The following is a 17,949-nucleotide window of genomic DNA, read 5'->3' as shown; positions in this document are numbered from 1 at the left end:
CTACCTGATCATGGTGAATGATTGTTTTGATATGTTCCTGGATTTGGTTTGCTAGAATTTTATTGAATATTTTTGCATTGATATTCATTAGGGAAATTGGTCTGAATTTCTCTTTCTTTGTTGTGTCTTTGTGTAGCTTACCTATCAAAGTAATTGTGGGTTCATAGAATGAATTAGGTAATGTTGCTTCAATTTGTATTTTAGGGAATAATTTGAGGAATATTGATACTAGTTCTTCTTTGAGGACTGGTAGAGTTCTATGCTAAAGTTATCTGACCCTAGGCTCCTTTAGGTTGGGAGGTTTTTCTTAACTTCTTCTACATCCCTAGGGGATATGGGACTCTTAGATAGTTTACCTGATCTTGATTAAACTTAAGTTTTAGTATGTTGTATCTGACTAGAAAATCTTCCAACATTTCATCTAGATTTTTCAGTTTCGTTGAGTAGGATCTGATGATTATTTTGATTATTCTCAGTTTCTGTTATTATGTCTCCTTTTTCATTTCTCATTTTGTTAATTTGGACCTGTGACCTTTAGTCAGTTTGACTAAGGGTTTAATCTATACTGTTGATTATCTCAAAGAACCAGATTTTGTTTTTGTTGATTCTTTGTATTGTTCTCTTTGTTTCTATTTGGTATGGATTTTTCCCTGAGCTCTGCTTTTTTGTATTCCATCATTTTCATCAAATTCTCGGAAGTCTTTAATTTCTTTCTTTATTTCTTCCCTGACTAAGTTATCATTGAGTAGAGAGTTGTTCCGTTTTTTTTTGGGTATGTGGGTTTTCTGTTTTTTCTGTTGTTATTGAAGTCCAGTCTTAGTCCCTGGTGATCTGATAGGATTCATGGGATTATTTCAATCTTCTTGTACCTACTATATGGTGACCTATTATATGGTCAGTTTTGGAGAAGGTATCACGAAGTACTGGAAGAAGGTATATTCCTTTGCCTTAGGGTGAATTTTTCTGTATGTGTCTGTTAAATCCATTTGGTTCATAATCTCTATTAGTTTCACTGTTTCTATGTTTAGTTTCTGTTTCAATGACCTGTCTACTGGTTAGAGTGTGGTGTTAACAAGTACATTTATTATTTAATATTACAAATGCTTTTGGTAAAATATATGTATAGATGTGTCCATATATATATATTATATGGCATATAATATATCATAATCATAACTTACATTATATATAATATTATAAACTGTATATTCATATATATTAGATTATATACTTTTCATATATTTTATATGATATTTATTTTATATTAATGCCTGCTATGTATGATATCTATTCATAATTTAGGTTCATGAAAAAAATTGGTCACATATATCTAGATATTAAAATTTTTCTGATTCACAGCCCGAATAACTTTGGGAATGACCTAACTAGGGTGACCAAAAATGTAAAGAAAAATGAGAAACAAACATATATTAATTTGAACTTAGTGGACCATGTGCTCTGATAGAGAGATAGAGATACACATGCAATAGCCCTGAAATTCACTAAGTTTGCTTATCTGAATTGTGGAGGCAGGGTTATTGTATACAGCTAACTAGAAGGACTGGGTTATTATATACAACTAAATAAGGAGGCAGGTTTATTATATATAGCTGAAGAATGAAGCAAGTTTATCTAGTCTCAGTAATGGGTCTCTATGGGGGAACAGTCTTAGACTGTAAACATTTGGGAACAAGACACTGAAATCAATATTTTCTACATACCGTCAATATCTAAATAGGTCAGAGGAAGGCTTCGTCATTCCCATGAGTTTGAGGCACTGATAGTCTTTACATGCTTATAATCATGTTAATGATTCACATTAACTCAAGACTTCATCTACTCCATCAACATTCACCCAGGTTTTCTTGCATTTTCTACACAAGACATGAGTTAAAAAAATAGAAATTACTGTATTTTTTTATTATAGTCCTGGTTTACTCTATAAAACACCCAAGGAATGGCTATCAGGTAAGAACATTGATGTATATGATGTTGTTTTTGTTATTTTTCTTTACTCCTTCAGTTAAAATTTTTTTTCAGAATGTCTGAAGCAGATCAAAGAGAGTCTCATTTCTGTTGTTGTTGCTGTTGTTGTTGTTATCTCAAGGGTTCCTGGAACAGCATAGAGAAGAGAAAGGTTTGGCTGTGGAGGCTGATATGTTTACCTAGGTAAACCTACAGTGCGTGCAAGTTTAAACTGAATCCTGTTCTAGTGAACAAGAACATTCTCAACAATCAAATTCTCATCTGCCAAGCCCTCTCATGCTAAGTGTCTAGGAGGCTTAGCAAAATATAAGCATCTGGGACCCTTCATTTATTATTTAAATATTTCAGGAATTCTATCCAATAACATTTCTGATGTGTCTTTTGAAATTATAAGGAAATAAATCACACTGATTTTAAATCCAAATAAAGTGGTCTGTGTGTAATTTTACTTAATTCCTTTTGAATGACAGCTATGAAAGGCAGATAAGATGCAATATCTGCTTTTCCCCCCCCTAAAATTATGAAAAGTTCCAAAGAGTATGTTGTTTAAGCTCATTTATTAAAACAAGTAGTGTTGAAGGATGGAGGCCATCTTAATCTAAATTAACCTTAAGGCAGAGTCTTGGTTGTAATCTTGTAGATAGAATGCTGGAAAGTATAAAGAAGAGATTGGAACATCACCATAAATATAGAAATTTCTAATCCTCCTTGTGACTCAGAAGAGCCTCGCGTGTCAGAAGAGGAGAGAGCATAAGGTTCCAAGGTCTGCCTCTTTCTCAGCTTCCTGAAAACTTTGGCTCACTTTATCTTCATTGAGATCATTAAAATTCTTATTTTATGACTATTTGTAACTAGTGAACCAGCGTGTGGAAGTAAAAGTTGTAGTTCTTTTAGGATTACAGAGCATAGGTAACAATTATAAAGTATAAATGTGCTGACAGAGGATATTCGCTATTAGAAGATATCCCCTAAGCATGCATTCATTAGTATTACAAGTTCATTTATTTGATGTATGAATTTTTAAGCTGCCAAGGAAAACATGAGAACACTACAAATATTTAAATAAATAGGATATGCATCGGAACTCATTCATGTTTCTCATATGCTTCCTATAAAACTGCAGCCCTTGGATAAATACCAGCCTGAAATAACACTCTGCTGGCACATGTTTTTATGGGTGTTGGGTATGTTTTTAGTAGCCTTCATTTATGTTGGAAACTTCAAGCTTGGTGTTACTTTTAAAGACTTAAATGTGATTTTATGAAGAAGGAGTTCCTAACTTAACTACTGTCTATTTTGAATTTAATGGCTCATTTTATTAATAAGTTCCTTGTATAGGCAGCCTCTATTGTGCTTGAAAAAATATGCTTGGATTCCTAATTGGACGGTTAATCCTATTTTTTGCATGGCTGGTCAATTTGGTACAGTATGAAGCAGAGCAAGTGCTCACCAAGAGCTGTGATTGAAGTATTTTCTTTCAGACTTTTCTGTGTAGATCTGATCTTGCTGAGAGGTCCTAATGTATACATTAGCAGATGGGCATCGTGGTTTGGAAGAACAGACCTTTATTTGGGGATGCTTCCTTGTTGATTCTTTCCCCTTAATTTGCTTAATGGTGAGGCATATGTTAACATCTTTAGATCTTTATCTCAGTAGTGTTTTTTGGTGAGAAACTAAAGCCTTCACATAAATGCTGTAACTCTAAAAATACTAGGAGGCATATAAGTGATATAGTATATAATGATGTGTAAAATGATTTTCAGCTTTCATCTAGAGAGAGTAGTTCCAGCATGTAAATTTGCCAAAAATTTACCAAAGTAAAATAAAGGGAAAATGGGAGTATGGTGGAAACCAGATTGCTGACTTAAAACTTCCTGTAAATCTTCCCTCATGAGGTGAAACCTTCCAGGGAGAGGTCTTCTAGAAGTGTTCTGCATTGAAGCCATGGCTAATGATAGGAGGGCTGGACCACATTCTCAGAGATTATGTATATGTTCTTTAATAACTTTGGAATGAGTTGAGTCATTTTAATGTTCATCCATCTTCCTTATGAATCTACCTGTTGCTGAAACACGTCAACAATGCCCTGAAGCTACACACTAAGTGCAAAACACAAAGCCTGTTGTCTTCCCCCTTGACAAGACAGCTTTATTCCAGCAGAGAGTTCATGTGGTGGTGGGTTCAAACGAGCAGTTTGTAATTTAATACCAGCATTGAGTAATGAGCAACACAAAGAATTATTGGGATTTTTTTCATTGGTTGATTTAAACTAGACAAAAATGCTCAAGGAGTTGATCTAACTCTAAGATGGGAATTTCAGAATGGCTTTGCCTTGTCTGTCACAGACTTTTAGGATCAAAGGTATGGAGAGAGTTTGTGATTCCTGAAGGGGAGAGCTGAGGAAGCAATTTAAAATGAACTGAAAAACCATATTGCTGGGAGCTTAGCACTCTGGGCAAATCTGAGTTTTAAAAGTTAACATGCCTCATTCTCCAGGCAAATAATAATGGAATATTCGATAACTATACGTGAGGAAGAGAGGTTCAACCTAATGATGGATACAATGAGTTAGTGCAGGCCTGTGCCTGATAACACATTGCCACATGGGCAAACAATAGATTACTTGCTGCAATTTATGTGTAATTTAGAAAACAAATTTATCTGACTTTGTATTCTCCCTTAATTATCAAGATTCTTTCTTCTTGCTCTTCAGATGTGTGTAGCCTCTATCTGGCTTTTTCTGACCTCACTATCATTGACCCAGAGCAGATATTTTTCATGTTCTGTATAATTGCTCATAGGGTCCCTATCACAGCACAAATTCTAACACCTACAAAACTATTCTGAAAAGTGTTGTTATGTGTCTGTAGATATTTATGTATTATAGAAACTATCTTCAAACGCTGGAGTCTAGAGTATGGCCAGAAGTAACTTTCTGTGTCCACAACAACTCCACTTCAAGCCACAGTGACTCAAGGCAGATACTCAAATTTGGCAAGACAAACTCATTTTACAGATAAAACTTATCTAAGCAAGAAGGTTGAAAACAAAGAAAGAGACATTCCAGGTATGACTACATGAGACTATACAGGGCGGTTGATAAGAGATGATTCCACAGGTTAATTATACAGCAGCAGACACAGACTTCTACAGCAGCATCTCAGGCAGCTGCCTCCGATTCTCACTGAGAACCTGACAGAAATGTCTTCCTATGATCTTAATACTTTGTTCCTTTCTGAGGTGGCAGCAGGGATTCTGGCCTAATATCTAGACAAATGGGGCCTTTGTGAAGCTTTTCTCACTTTGTAACACACTCATTGTTCTGTGGATCAAAGCCTGACTTTAAAATTGCACAAATATTTTAGCAGAATCTGTAAGCTTACTAAGTGGAATCCTGAAAAACATTAATTTTGCTCTATCTATAGGATAATTCCAGAAAGACAGGAAGGCAAGAAGGATGGAGGCCGGGGCCAGCATCTTTAGGGAAGAGCGTAGGAGGCAGACTGAAACATTGTTTTAAAGTAATGTTTTGTTTTAGGTGTTAGAGAGCTGAAAACAGTATTCTTGTCTGGCAGATGGCTGAACAATCTTCACCTACACTGATCCTGTCAGGAGAATATCTGCATGCATGCCCTGAGGAGTTTCAGTGAGATGGGACTAAGGGTGAATAAGACGACACTGAGAGGCGTGTGACACTTGAAAGGTCTGACAGTCGGCAGCTGATTACTGATAGTGTTAGAATAGACTTATTATCAGCTTCTATGCACCTTATCAGAATGAACATGCCTCTTTGAAAATTAAAGTATATGAAAAAGGACATCTTGTATTTCACTTTTTGATAGTTTTCCCTAAAATGCACCTTTAAAAAAAGAGAGGAGAAACTCCTTATCATTCAAAGTACCTTTTCTACTTGATTAAGTTCCCTTTCCCTCTGCACACAACGGGGGAATGAAAGCCCATGGAATATCCAGGGGTAGCTTCAAAGGCTCATTGTTGGTATTATTCAACACCAGAGTAGGGGAATCAGACCAAAGGATTCTAGGTTTGAGACAAGGAGTTTCACAAACCAAAAGGAAAAACGCAAGCAGCAGGGAGTTTTAAAGCTGCCTTTGTTTGTTCCTTTGTTAATATCTTGCTCTGCTAGGTTTACAAATCCTAAATAAATAGAAATTAGTGCTCCTTCCTTTGCAGTCCATTTGCTTTAGATGTTTGCCTTGAGGGACATTTGTGTATTCTGCTAATGGCTGCAGCAGAGTGCTGTCTCATTTTCATTCTGGCAAAAAAAAAAAAAAAAAAAAAAAAGGCCGTCACCATGGTTACAGTTTCATTTGCTAGAGAGAAACTGATGGCTGTTAGTGATCCCATCATAAGCAACTTCTGTCAGATTTCTTATCAAGTCGACATATTTTGACAAAGTGAAAGATAACACTGTAATAAGAGAACTGAGTTGCGACTCTATGCAATGAACCATTTAGCATTAAATGAAATGTGAAACCACATTTTAAAAACTGAAGGTGGGGAGAAAAGTAATATTTATAATTTACACGCACACACACAAGGAATATTCAGTCGCACAGTAATGATGGCTCCTTTTCTTTTCATTGTCACAGTAACCCCAGCAGGATAATATCGATTGAGGATCTTAGAAACCATCATGAAGGAGGCTGCTCAGAGCTTTCTCGGGAGAACATTAAGCTTTTGCTTTGTCCATTTACCTTAGTGGAGCCCAGAGCTCTGACTCAAGCCTAACTCCAAAGGTAGTAAGTCAGGATCCTCTGATCAAAGACCTTGTAAAACATTTACTCCATAGCATACTATCTGTTTTGTTCTACTGAAGGTTTGTTCTAATCCCAAAATAGACCAGTGAGATCCACGAAAACATCTTGCTTACATCCACGTGCTGTTCCAAAGATGGCCAGAATTTCAGTAGATAGAACCACGGAGAAGGTTGTATCGCTAACATTTCCCACGAAGGCTTTGACCCCAAACCAAGATTTATCAGCAGAGAGGATCAAGGGTGGACAGTCAAGGTTAGAAGCATGAGTTCAAGGCCAGTAACCAACGATGCTGAATCATTATCTACCGAACTTCAGACTAGGCACCTACTGACTCAAAGAATGACATTTCATTAAAGTTAAAAGGAGAGGCTAATGGGGAAATCGTCCAAAGAAGAGTCGCCAATGTTTTCTGTCTGTCCTATCTACTTTTCTACCCCTTCTGGCATAAATTAGTAGAAATTGGGGATGTAGTTTTGAAGTTGATTGACTCAGTGTTTAGTTTTATATGAGGGCCATTGTAGTGTATTGATCTCACTTCGCAATTTGTTTAATCTTCACTAGTGGAGACACTGATGTGATTAATGTGCAGAAGAAGTCAGCTAAATAAATACCTTTCTTCCAAAGAATTTGGGGTTTCAGTTTCAATGCCCGGACATATATCCCAAAGAAATGTGCCTATAGAATGAAAAAAATAATACTGATGGCTGTTAATGGGACAAATAGACTCACCAAATAAACTGGCAATAGGAGAAGTCTACTATGGCTGACATCATTTACTGATGACCAACTACTATAGATGCCAATGTAGATTTCCCCCCAATAATTGCGAAATTACTGATGTCTTAGTCTTTCTGTAAAGCATAGTCTTTCAAGAAGTTTTCTGAGGCAATGGTATCAGAACTCAAAAATAAATCCACTTCCATGTCACTAACACCACAGTGTGACACTATGTTTAATGAACAAAGTATAATTCCTTATTTGCATTGCCAAGGGAACCTAAAAACTCATGCCTATTTTTTTACTTCCAATTTTTTAAAGAATGTTTTGTCTTAATCTGTCAGATATAGAAGAAATGTCTTATCTTTGACTCTACTGACAATTGGCAAGAGAGGTACTGGTTTCGTAGTTGGTTATATTAGATGGCTTATTACATAGTATAAGGTACAATTTAATTTAAATTCAGAGAATATAATACCTTCAATTTATAGACACAAAGGAGATCAAATCGCTTTATGAATGTGTGTCACTGACAGATCATCTGTGTTTGCCTAACAAAATGGGAATGGATCCAAAAGGGGAACTTGCAATAAAATTCTCTTTCAATTACAAATCAGCTGAGCACAAATCCCAATCTTTCTGATCACATACAATGCAATGGGAACTGTTGGCAGAGAAGAGAATGTTATTACCGGGAACGTCTGTAGAAAACAGAAAGATGGTTCTTGATCCTTAGCCAGGCTTTGCCTGAGGTCATCTACACCTGTCGTGGTTTTCAGGAGGGGAAATAGGGATTTCTGTAATTAAAAGAAAATTTGCAATTTAATATTTCTCTCAAATAAGGAGACACTTTTCTTCCACTGTTATGAGAAGCAATTGACCTAAATAATAACAATCATAGTAGGCTTCTATAGAGACTGGAGATTCTATTTCCTATTTTCCCTAATATTGTTATTCTGAATTCTGAAGTGACCTTCTTCATTCATATGTATGTGTGTGTGTGTGTATATATATATATGTATATATATGTGTGTATATATATGTATATGTATAGTGTGTATGTATCTGTAAGAAAACAAAGTAAACATTTAAAGGTAAAATGTAGATATTAAGAGATGCAAATATTTTTCTTCAGATTTGCCATATTATCATAGGAAAATTTTTATCCAATCCAAAACAAGATTAACTTCTCCAATTTTGTAAAATCTTTGAGAATTTTAGTTGCTCAGGAAGATTGAGTGGAAGGCCAATGGATTTCACAAGTGTTCGAGCTAGCAGCACACAGAGTCTCTTAGCTTATTCACTTGCAAGGAACATCTGTTGCTACCACTGTTGATCCCCTGATGTTTACCTCCCATCATCCTTTGAAGGGCCATTCATGATAGGGTACAGTCAGTAAGTGGATGGGAAACACACAGGTAATCCCCATAGCCACCTGTGGCACAGAGTCCTGCTATTCTATAAGCTCCTGGCACTCTGCCATTTTGTCCTTTCCCTCCAATCTAACTGCTGCCAACCATTAGCCTCTTTGTAGACCCTATCGCTCTGCCTTATGCACGATTTCATAAACTAACAATTATCCAGCATTGAGCTTTCATTTTTCAGATTGGCTTCTCCCACGCTGTAATGTTTCCTCAGATCCTGTATTTTTACCAAAGAATACAATTCTATTGTCTGGATTTATCACAGTGAATCTATCCTCTTGAAGAGTGTCCTGCTTGCTTTTGAAATTTTGGCAGTTGCAATTTGAGTTGGTAGGGGGAGCATGTGTGTGAAAGTTTCTGGGAGGATTTGGAACCAGGCTTTTTTACCTCATTTTCGTAACTATCAGGCCCACCGCTGATAGATCATATGGCAAAATCATTTTAACTTTTAAAGAACCTGCCAAAGTGTCGGGCGAAGTGGCTTCTCAGCTCCTGTGCTTTGCACTGAATGAAAGCTCCGCTCTTCTGCATCCTCGCCAGCATGTGGTGGCGTCAGGGTTCCAGACTTTGCTCACTCTGACAAGACATAGCAGTGTCTTGCTTTGATTTGCATTTGTCTCATGGCCTGCCATGTACGGAGTCTTTCATGCTTTGTCCAACCCTGTTCATTTTAGTGAGGTGTCTGGTAATTTGAGTAACACAGCCTTTAGGGAAAAAATCTTTTCTCTCATTATTCTCTGTTTTAATTACATTTATAACAGTATTAATTTTCAGAGTTCATGTACAGCATTTTTAATTATTATATCGTTCTTAAGGAAGTGCATTTTCTTTCATATTTTAACAGCTTTCAGAAAAAGACTTTAAGAACAGCTTCTGATTTGAAGTTATATAATTATGAATTTGAGTAAGCTAGTAATGATTAGATGAAATAAAAACTTTTGTGTCACAGGGCTAGAGAAATAACTAAGGTGCTCTTGGAGAGGACTAGAGTTGAGTTCCCAGCACCCATGTGGGGTGGTTCATAATGATTTGTGAATCCAACTCATGGAATCCAATGTTCTCTTCTGGTCTTGCACATGCATACATACATGAATGCACATGTATACACATACACACACATATACACACTTATTTCGTTTTGAAACTTTTCAATAAAATTAATTTTTAAATATTATTTACTTAAGGAAGTAAAGACTGTACATCAGGCTATTTTAGAACAATTAACAGTGCACTTACATTTTACTTGAATTTATTTTATTCCATTTAGGTTGAACTGTCCCTACTTATATTGATTCACATAAGATTACATGATAACTCAGGTAATCATGAGTTCCATTAGCACTCTGCTAAGCACAGGCTGACCCTTAAAATCTTCCCTCTCATCTTCTTTTGTACTCTGTCGTCAGTTGACTGGGTTATGTTCCTGGCCTCGATTCTATAAGTGACTACTCTATGGATGCCCTTCCTACTATGGGTTTTAATTAGAAGTTATGCATCTGAAAAATTCCAAAAGTGATATTGCAAGGAGATGAATAGATTTTTCTCTTGATTTAAGTCATTTAATTTTATTTATGACATTCAGTATCTTGACATTCATTTTAATTTTTAACTTACTTTTTTTCTGATATTGAATTTCATTTGTTTTTATAATTGTACTAGGATTATAATTAGCTTATACTTGATCCAGACAGTTACCTGTCTGTGGATGAACTGCAATAACAACAATCGTCAAGAGACTTTTTAAATCTCAAAAGTGTCAGGATTCATTCAGAATATACAAAACAAATTTAAACCTACCTGAATGCTTAGAAGAATGAAGTCAATGACACTGAACTCTAGAAGAGATTAGTTTACGTTCACAGATCTCTCAATTTCTTAATGAAGACCACAACAAAATTGCTATTCTTTCAACATGTACAGTTATAACATGAAATTAGGAAGGAAGAATACATTTTCATCGACTGATATTTTGTTAAATCATAAGAATCCATCTGCATATTATTACTGTGATGGTTTATTTGCTAAAGAAATTTTCTTCACATTTTCAAGGTATCATATATTAAGTTGTCGAAGAAAAGGAAATTTGGAGGCTGCCAAATTATTTTTCATTTTCAAACATAAAAAAGAAACTATAGACCTTCAACCAAACATATACCTAAATGGTCACGTCAAAGAGGTAAAACTATCTTGCAAATAATTCGGTCCTTAAAATACAGCTCTACACCAAACATTGAGAACAATATGACCATTCAAATTTTATTTCTTTAAAGTTAAGATTTACATCTTGAGTTCTCATAAGGATAATGAAATTAGATGTTCAACTCCAAAGTTAGTTAACTGCATCTGTGGTTTGTCCACTCTGATTACTGGATAAGGCTGATAAATAGCTTGATGGACGCCAGTTATCCCACTTCATCGCTTCATAATGGCAAACAGAGGCTCTAGGTTTGTTTAATAATGAGCAATTGAAGAAGCATACTGAAAATTGTCCTACTCAACAAAGATAAGAGTGAGATCATTCAAAAGGACACGTACAATATTTACTTAAAATATTATTAAAGTAAAAATTAAGTTAGAATCATGGAATATTTCTAAATAGTAGTCCAGAGTACAGGCTGGACCAAACAGCAAAGCGCCAACATGCAACATGAAGGTAAGGTCAGGTGAACATCTTAGAGCAGCAAACCTGGGCAAAATCTAGAGGTAAGAGGCACATGGAGAGATGCATGGCTCCAGCCACATATGTAGCAGAGGATGGCATTGTCCAGTGTCAATAGGAGGGAAAGCCCTTGGTCCTGTGAAGGCTCATTTCCCCAGTGTAGGGGAATGCCAGGCCATTGAGGTGGGAGTGGGTGGGTGGGAGTGGGGAAGAAGGTGGAAGGGTTATGGAAGAGGGGGTAACATTTGAAATGTAAATACATAAACTATCCAAGAAAAATAAAATAAAGTAAAAAAGAGGATTGAAGATATACTGTGCAGTATAGCACACCAGGTACATTGCTAAACCATCTACATATGCATGATCTTTAAGTATCTTTCTGTCCTTCAAATTATGTGTATTAGTCACAGGAATAAGGAGCTTTTCAGATAGTTCTCAATTCTTGAGAATGATTTTCCTTGAAGTCCCTGACAAAGTCACAAACACACACAGACACACACATACACATGCACACGTACGCATACACACATGCACACAAAACACACACACATATGCACACAAAATACACACACATACACACACATACACGCACACATGTACACATACACACAACACACACACACACGTGTACACACACACACACACACACTAAGAGGCTGTTGCTTCTAATTTCTGGTATAGAGCAAAATCCAATTTTATGAACTTTCTCTCTGCTAAAATTTAAAGTACATTGGCATTGGAGTTGGCTTTGGCACTGGCTTTCCATCAGGCCCCATCTCATCCAAGCTAAAAGGTGACCACTTCATCCTGAAGTTGAACTCGCTGAAACCATCATGGAAAATTGTAGCGCACCAAAATAGAAACGAAGTGGTATTAACAGATGTGATCTCACCAGGGTTCCATTTGTTAAAGAAAACATTGAATATTAATTAAAAGTTAATTAGAACTAATTGCCAATTAGAAAGAAAATGTAATTTGAAGCTACCCGCAGCCCTTCTACTATTATTACCTTTGAGAATACTCCGTACCCGAGGGTTGGTGAGCGAGTTACCTTACTTCCTGTGGCTGCATGGGAGGACTCTCCATTTACAGTTAACTTGTTGCATTAAACCACGAATTGGGGGATGTAGCACAAAATGAAATCTTATGTGAAATAAGGTCTAAAAGAGAGAGCATTTTATTGAGTGGATGTTTCAGAAAACGAAGAGTTGAGAAAGGCAAAGGTAATTATTGACAGTAAAGTTGGAGATGCACACTGACAACTGTGGCTCACTACTGAGGGACTCCGCACACAGATTTTTCTTCCGGAATCCAGATTTCCTACAAGTTCATGCTCATATTTGAATAGAGGTATATTACCAGAATCCAGAAATCCAAACACATGGAGACCAATACAATGGTTTCCTTTCATTTCAGTGATATAGTCAGCTTGGAAATAAAACATGAGAATAAATATCAACATTTATTCCCTCCCTTTCTAAAGAATTCGCAACAAAAGACCTAGTTTGCTTCTAGGGTGGAAATTGAGGCTGAGGCTGGCAGTCATTTGCCACCAAATGAAACTGAGATCTGAAGACCAAAATGGAGATGGAGACCTTAGAAAGGCTTCATCTAAGGAGACAACTGCTTCTGAAAGAATTTCTTGGTGGCCTATAGACTTTGCAGGTAGCAGGGAACCTGGAAGCTTCATTTTCTTGCTGTTAAATGGGCCCGGCCCAGCAGCTATGAGCATACTCGCTCCGCCGTTGCTCCATCCATTCATGCCCAACAGGGTTCATATCGTTGACCTCACAGAAATGTCAGTTTAAGAAGGAAATTTCATGTCAGAAGAAAAAAATTCACCTTTTTTAATGCTTTGGACTGCATTTCCTCCTGGGCCTCTCTTGTGGCTTTGACCTGGTCTCTACAGGAAGAAGCTACTGAAAATACAATACCACAAGTCGTCCAAAATTCTTCTGTGGGGATCTAGAATAAGATGACAGATGTGGCCTTGGCCTCGCTTCATCTTACCTTTTGATTGTGAAGTCATTTACTGGTTTATTGTGAAGATTTATACCTTATCCTTTCATGTGTTCATTCTGAAGAAATCGTCCAGTTATTCACTTTTTGTTACGTGTGTGTGCATGCACATGCTATCTAAACACACATGTGGAGAGCAGAGGAAACTTGCAGAAGCCATCTCTCTTTTCTTCTGTGCACCAAAGGATGGAGTTTGTGTCACCGAGCTTGGCTACCAGCACCTTCTCCTGCTCAAAGACACTGCCACTCCTTCCAAGGGTTAAGACTGTGATTCACGATTCCCCAGAGACAGATGCCTTTACTGGGTCAATACCACTTGCTAGGTCAAATATGGCAAATATGGCAGAACTTGAAGACCTAACAACATTAGCTTTATGTTTGGGACAAACGTAGTAATGGATTAAAAGTGATATTAAACACAGGAATTCTGACTTAGCTCATTGACTTATAAGTGGTGATTTATAAATATTTTTATTGTTTTAAAAGTCACGTACATTTCTATAATTTACAAGAAAGTCTACAGACTAGATTTTGGGGGTTTTTTGTTTTGTTTTGTTTTGTTGTTTGTTTGTTTGTTTTACATTGAGGGTCCAATATGTAAATAGATAAGAGAAACTATGAGACTTTGTTTTCAAATTCTTAGCATAAATGTTTGACTTGAGTCCATATATTTATAATACATGTTGCTTCTTAGAAATGTCATTGTCATCAACTTTCAGGCCATCCTAAGAAGCTTATTCTGTAAAATGAAATTCACATTTCAAATTCTTGAAGTTTCAGTGTGACCTGAAAACTCTGTTAGTGAAGTTTAAATGCAGCAAGAAGAGAAACTCAGATTTTCGATACCTTAACTGCCTTTTGCCTTAGAGACTATAAAAATAAAATCTAGTTTTTAACTTATGATTCAAAAAGGCCTTGCACCCTTTTCAAGTCTTTATGGCATACACTCTGTGCAAAGATTCCATAGGAAATGTACAAAAATTTTATAAGGAGATATAAAACTCCATCCAGTGCATTTTCCTTTAACTAGGTCTGTTTTAATTCTTTGAAGGGTGAAATTAAAGATTGGTCAATTAGAATCTTAATGGGATTTCCCTGGAGTTTATAGAAAACTTTGTCTTTTGAGCACTTCTTGACGTATCAAAGGGCATTCTAACCCCATTACCACATGAGACTGTTAAAGTAGTCCTGGCTACAGAATAAATTATTTAATGTTTAAAATCCTATTTTACGTGGCTGCATTGCTATATTTTAAGGGAACAGTTGGAAATGGCTATGGTCCTCAGAAATAGCTGAAATTTAAAGTGCACATTTGTTTTCAGGAAGCAAAACAAGGAAGCAAAAACGACATTCAGTCAAACACACCTAGTACAACACCGAAGCCATTTTCAACCTGCTTTTTCATTACTCCTATGTGCTGCAGGTTTTGTATTTCCCCTGGCTATCTTAGTATCTTATTGTTATCATTTATGTAACATTATGTAAGTTTGTCAGCTTCAGACCGGCCACACCAAGGAGAAGGACAATGACAGACAACATAGAAGTGGCAGATAACGCCAACATCATTTATATTTATGTCTGGAACGCATTTTCTGATGTCCTTTCCCCCTCTAGAACATTTACCTTCCTAATTATGTTTTACTCAGTCTAATCTTTAAATTAATTTGAATTCCCCAAGCTCAGAACTGGCAGTGAGAGGAATGGATAAATGTTGCTGAAGGGAAGGAGAAATTACATTAAATAATAATGGTATCCCTACACCAATTCTGCATTTACAGTGCAATTTGGTGTCTCTGCACCAGGCTACTCCCCACTACTATGAGGCCGAGGGAGAATTGTACACATTAAGAAAGCAAACGCTATCTGACAGGCTCTGGCTCCACCACAGGAAAACAGCCCTGCTGCTGGAGGACATCCCTCTCAGAGCAAGACCTGAGGCTTTTTGTTCACTGATATAAATGCTTCAAATAGTGCTGGGCCATCCCTGAGCACATGAATTTGATAGAGTCCAATAATCTATTTCCTTCCGCAAAGCCAGATTTCTTCTCTTATTTTGTCCTCATGACACCACCATCATTGGCCAGAACTGAATGGACAAAAGCAAAGATCTGTCCCTGAACAGGTAGCTCTGAGGCAGCCCAGAAGCGGGATACGAGGCCACCAGGCATGTGACACATTGATGATATAAAGCAACATGTTTGCCACAAGAATTTTACTTAGAAAGTAAAGAATTGATTCATAATCTAAGTGGGATTAATGTAAAAAGAACTCTAGAAATGCTTAGCGTTAACAGAACCCCAAGAACCTTTTTTTCAGTCTTCCCCCACTATCTCTCTTTTTCATCATCTCTCTGGAGAGAGAGTGAGAGGGCAGAGTATGTGGTCCTAACTGTGGGAGCCACATTTGAGATACCATCCACCCCCAACACAGACTTATTCTCCATGAAGATAGAGTGTAGAATAATGGCTGGGGACGACTTATAATACATAGAAATATAATCAGCACTGAGATTCTCAACCAGCTACTTCTCCTAGCTTCCTTCCGAGTCAGTAACTGAGAAAGTGTTCATAACATATCTTTGTTAATGACTGGCTCCTAATAATTTCAAGTGTGGTTATGCTGTATTTAATATCCTTAAGGTCTATAATTGCCCACTACTGATTTCCCATTGTACAATACAGCACACATTAGCAGTGACTTGCTGTGTAACCTCGTTAACTTATGGCAGATGGGAGAAAATGTCCAGCTTCTATCTCTTAGTATGCATCTCTCATATTCTGTATAAAATCTCCACATTTAGCCGAAACTATATTAGTGAGGACTTTAGTTCCGTGCTTTATATATTCATTTCATTTGTTTAATGTTTTCTTTTCTTGTTGGAGCAATTAATAACTTTCAAGGCAATTTTGTTATTAAATCCATTAAAGAGCAATCAGTCAGTCCCCATCATGCTCAAATTACTCTCATCCTTATGAATACTTAGGTACATGAGCTCTCTGAAAATACATTCTTGCATTTTGTTGCTTCGCCTAGGCTTCATGTTGATAAAAATCGAGGCTTACAATAGCAAAGACAACTGGTTTTGGCGGAAATGAATTAATCATATTAGAGTCGGCTTGTACCTATTTCCCAAAGAAAAATAATGACACAATAACACAAAAGGAGAACTGTAAGGGCAAAGATGCAAAGGCGGGGTCGTCTGTGTTTGAGGAGAAGGTGTATAATTTTCTCAGGGATCTGAAATATAGAAGATGTGATGTTTAGCATATCCTGGGTTTCCAAAGGTGAAGTACACACAGCAAAGGACATTAGTGAAGAAAATTATAGCACTATAAGTTCTTGAAACACAGAACTGACTTATTTTTCTGTGTTCCTTTTGTAGCCTCATGACATCAACAATTAAAAGTAAATAGGAGCTGACACAAAAACTGTGTTCTTAACAAAAACTAAGGGCTGAATTTTCTTTTTCCATTCAAGCAAAATTTCTATCCTCAGGGAAAATAGAACTCTTGGGTAATTATATAAATTTGTAATACAGTTACTAAGTTAATACTGAGATTTTATAATTAATTTATGGATTCCTGTTCAGGCAGATAAATTTGTCATTTTAAAGAGCAAATCTGTACATTGGTTCTGACATTCTGCTCTTGTAGGATGCACATATTCAGATATATAAGATGCGACCAGTATGGAAAATAATGATAACGAGAATAGTATGTGCTTATAAAACATTAAATAAAATATTTAGTTGAGAATTAGCTCCTAGGCTCATAACCAACTGTTCTTTTTGAAAGCATATTCTTTTGTCTTATTATCTTACCTTTCACATTCTCAAAGAGAATTCTTCCTTTCTACCTTAGTTACACCCAAAGAGAAGAAAGCATTCTACAATATATTCACCAGAAAACACCGACTTTTGAAACACAAATGAGGTGCACAGGAATGAGGACACCTGAAACAAATGGTTGTTTTACGTTATCAGAGCAATGGAAAAAATCTTCTCTTCTCTCTTTGATGTACCAAAGTCACTGTGGTTCATAATCGCGCTGTACAACAATTAATACCGCTTACTTTTCCTAATGAGTCATTGTTTACTATCTCAGGCTATTAGTTTAGCTTAAGGTCTTGAGACTAAAAGCACTATTTTTTTTTCTGCAAACCACTTAAAGCAATCATAAGTCCGTGGAAGCCTTCTGTGTAACCTATTTTACTGACAAACAATTACATTTTAGATTGAAGAGGTGAAATGATTAAGAATATTTGACTTAGTTGCCATGACAGCATGCATTTTTCATCAGGCGCAGTGTAATTACTACAATTTCAATGATGTAAAATCAAGAAAGATGATAACAAACAGCAGAGCCGT

Source organism: Rattus norvegicus, chromosome 5 (assembly GCF_021556685.1).
Source record: "Rattus norvegicus strain SHRSP/BbbUtx chromosome 5, alternate assembly SHRSP_T2T, whole genome shotgun sequence".
Taxonomy (NCBI): domain Eukaryota; kingdom Metazoa; phylum Chordata; class Mammalia; order Rodentia; family Muridae; genus Rattus; species Rattus norvegicus.
This window is presented reverse-complemented; position numbering follows the sequence as displayed.